This window comes from Clytia hemisphaerica, unplaced genomic scaffold (assembly GCF_902728285.1).
Source record: "Clytia hemisphaerica strain Z4C2 unplaced genomic scaffold, Clytia hemisphaerica genome assembly, whole genome shotgun sequence".
Taxonomy (NCBI): Eukaryota; Metazoa; Cnidaria; class Hydrozoa; order Leptothecata; family Clytiidae; genus Clytia; species Clytia hemisphaerica.
The window spans coordinates 3,260,163-3,263,667 of NW_027104594.1; the positions used below are offsets into that span (position 1 = coordinate 3,260,163).

Sequence of the window (3,505 nt, forward strand, 5' to 3'; positions counted from 1 at the left end):
GGGAAGTCAGTCACAGAAAGAAAGAAAAAATGTTTTGTGTGTGTATTCTTTTCGAATAAGGCCCTATTTACTTGCAATAAACGTTCGATTCGAATGATAACAATGTAAAAACAATGTTTTAAAACCTCGGATACACTTCTTTTTGGAATGTTGTTACGCAATACTTTTTTTGTAAAAGGACGCCATGTGTTTGTTGAGTTTTGTTTTTTTATTGTTGAGCATGAAAATGGATGTCTGTGTTTTGGATAAATGTTTATATCGGTTTTTGTATTTTTTATTTCTTTTCTTTTTAACCCTATAGTTTCCATCACCAAGGGAGGGGGATGCTAGGGTAGGATTTGGACTGTCTTGAACTAAAAATGTCTCTTGTTGTGAGTATACCCCGGGGGGGGGGGGGTACTAGGTTTGCAAGGTGACGGGTATGTCCGAGCCGAAAATCGAAAATCGACCCTTTGAGAGACAAAATCTTGGTGATTTTGAGACCCTTTGGGAGACTTTTTCCTAAATTTTGGTCCATCTTTTCCAAATTTTGGTTTGATTGTCACCAAATTTTGGTCAAAATTTTTGGAATTCGTGACCCTTTGAGAGAGAAATTTTTGATTTTCGTGATTTTGGGACCCTTTCAGAGACTAACTTTTGAATTTGTACCCCTTTGAGAGACTTTTGAGGAATGAGAAAGGTACCCTTATGGCTCGCACATACCCGGCACCCGTTTTGCCTAAGTACCCCCCCCCCCCCGGGAGTATACCTCAACTCGACTGTCCTTTCTAAGGTTCCGAATTATGGGGGAGGGGGTAGGGTCCGAAATTCGAATTTTTTCAAAATGTATGTACCAAAACGAGGGGGCAAGGGGGGGGGGCTAAAAACAATTCGAAAATAAGTTGTTATCTAATTTTGAATTTTCAAGCATCAAAATCTATTAATGAAAACCCTAGGAATATTACTCCTACCAAGAAACATGTGGATGAGCTTTACGGACTCTCATGTAGAATCAATTTTCGAATCTGAGCAGCACACTTCCGTCAGTCGGCAACGGCCAAATACACTTCTCTTCTCTGCTTCTCTGAATCACATCCATCCTCCTTCGTAGATGTTTTTTTCTCGAATTTTCGCGGTAACTAATTCATGATATTCATGACGTAATGTTTTCTACGGAAGCAACCCGGTTTTAGCCCGTAGTAGCAAACTTTAGCTAGAGGAAAGTTGTTCAAAACTTGCCACTACTGGCAAAAACTGGGGTGTTTCAATTAAAAACATTACGTCATGAATATCATGAATTTTTGCGGCGAAATTCTTTGATTACCCTAGCAGTATATATGTATAGTGTCCCCCGGATAGGTTCACGCAAATATAAGTATCTTTGGTTTACGAAATATGACAAGTAAATACTTTAATGGGATAAACTTTCGCGGGGATTAAATTTTGCGGATTCCTCGGATTTGGGTGTCATCCGCGAAATTCCGCGAAATTAAGTCCCAATGGAAATTTGAAAGGGCCTCATCCGCGAAATATTTCTAAACAAAACTCAAAATATGTCAAATAAATACTGTTTGGATGGTTACTTGTAAATGATGTGTATTTCAACAACCAACACGCACGATTTGACAGTAAAAGTCACAAAATCGTGAAAATATTGCCACCCAATAGTGCCAACCGCGAAATTTAATCCCCGCGAAAGTTTATCCCGTTAAAGTAGCTGTACATCGTGTATTACTTTACTGGTATAAATTTTCGCGGAGATTACATTCCGTGGATCACTTTGTTAAGGAATGTTTTAAATATTTCGCGTATAAAGCTTCTTATAATTCTTTTAATTTTCTTAAGACACATACGCAAATCTGCAAAATTAAAACTTTCGCGAAATTTTACCCCATTAAAGTATGAAACCATGTGGCAAAAACTTATAGCCAGAGTTTTTGTTTCAGATTTTACTCTTAACGTACAAAATGCTTTGGAAAATAGAGATCTTTACAAATTCCAAGGGTTATCATGATTGCGAGTTCAGAGTTTCCATAGACGAAAGGTTTTTGGTAAGGAAGGTCAATGGACAACATGGTAAATCGCTACAAGTCTATGATAGTAGGGGAATCCTTGGCCACGTAGAAGAGGAAGCTGCTTTGCTACTTTACGATCTTCCAATCATGAACATCCTCTGGTAAGTAAAATTTTCAAACCATGTGAAGTCGTGTAGTGTAGTTGAGCCTGCTCGATTATCGAATTTTAATTTTATTAATTTGGGTTAAAGTAGAGTTTCAAAAGCCTTTTTTTCTGGAGAACAGTCTTGTAAAATTTGGTTTACATACCTCTGATACGTTCTTTTCATAATTTTGGAATAAACGAGACTGATTTTCTTTTTCTTACTTTAATCTTCTTGACTTTCGTTGTCATACATACCTTAAAGGAACACATTTTCGCAGGAACAAATTTTCCCAGAATCTAATTTCGCAGCTTTTTGACTAATCTGTTAAACACGAATATTCTCAGGGTTAAAAAAACCACCTTTAATATTTCTAGGGTAAAATAGGCAATATAGTAAATAAAAAATTCTCTAAACGACGAAGTTAAATTCTGCAAAACTTCTGAATTTAGAGTTGTGAACCGCGAAATTAAATTCCGCGAAAATCTCTTCTTGCGAGAATTTCTTCCCTTAACTTATCAGTATATAATGTACGCACAAACATTCTGAATTTTCAGTGAAGTCATAGCAAATCCGATTCCAGACAGGCATGGAAGATATAGACAAGGAGGAGGGCTAAATGTTCCAATAAAAATGACGTTTTTAATGGCAGATCATGCTGAGGAAACAATAAGGCAGTTGAGAAGAAAAAATTACGGCGTATCATCAACACATTATTAAGCTTAATATCCGACTTCAGTTGTTTCAATTTTGTATTGTACGCTATTTCCAAATAAAGAAATAAAGAAATTTATCAAATACCATTTGTCTTTATTAAAAAATTTTGGAAAAAAATATCCTTTATCCACCAATTTTATTTTTTTTTCAAGTCAACCGAATTAAATTTTTGCCAAATTTTTACTTTATTTTTGGATGGTTCTTTTAAAAACTTTTTAAAGCTGTAACTCTTTTCTTAGATGTCAATTGGTAAAAAGTACGAAGATATAAGTAGAGAACTAAAAAATAAAGGCTACGAAAGTCATTTGAATTTATCAGAACATGACTTCAAATGTATATGTTCATCAAGTCCAATTCTTGTGAAAGATGATACACAACTCATGTGGATTATAAGACGTCATTCGCTGTCAAAATGCCACAAAGATATATGCGGATGGTATCTAAATAATGAATATGAAGTTACGCCTCTTCAAAGTAAGCGGAAACTTATTATCAGGGTTCGATCATAGACTTATAAAGCCCGAAGGGCTAGATGTCGTACTTTTGCTGAAAAGAAATCCTACCTCGCTGTGCGAGGATACTAAATTTGCTATAGTTTTGTTGGTTGCATCAGTCAGAAAAACACATTTTATACACGACAAATATGAAATA

At 35.6% G+C, this 3,505-nt stretch overlaps 1 long non-coding RNA gene across 1 annotated transcript; it reads left to right on the forward strand.

The window, feature by feature from the left end:
• The first annotated feature begins 1,929 nt into the window (after window positions 1–1,929).
• On the forward strand, window positions 1,930–2,935 carry LOC136823841 (uncharacterized). Its single transcript, XR_010849074.1, has 2 exons — window positions 1,930–2,155; window positions 2,695–2,935. It is a non-coding gene; the product is annotated as an uncharacterized lncRNA (long non-coding RNA).
• The last annotated feature ends 570 nt before the right edge of the window (window positions 2,936–3,505 follow it).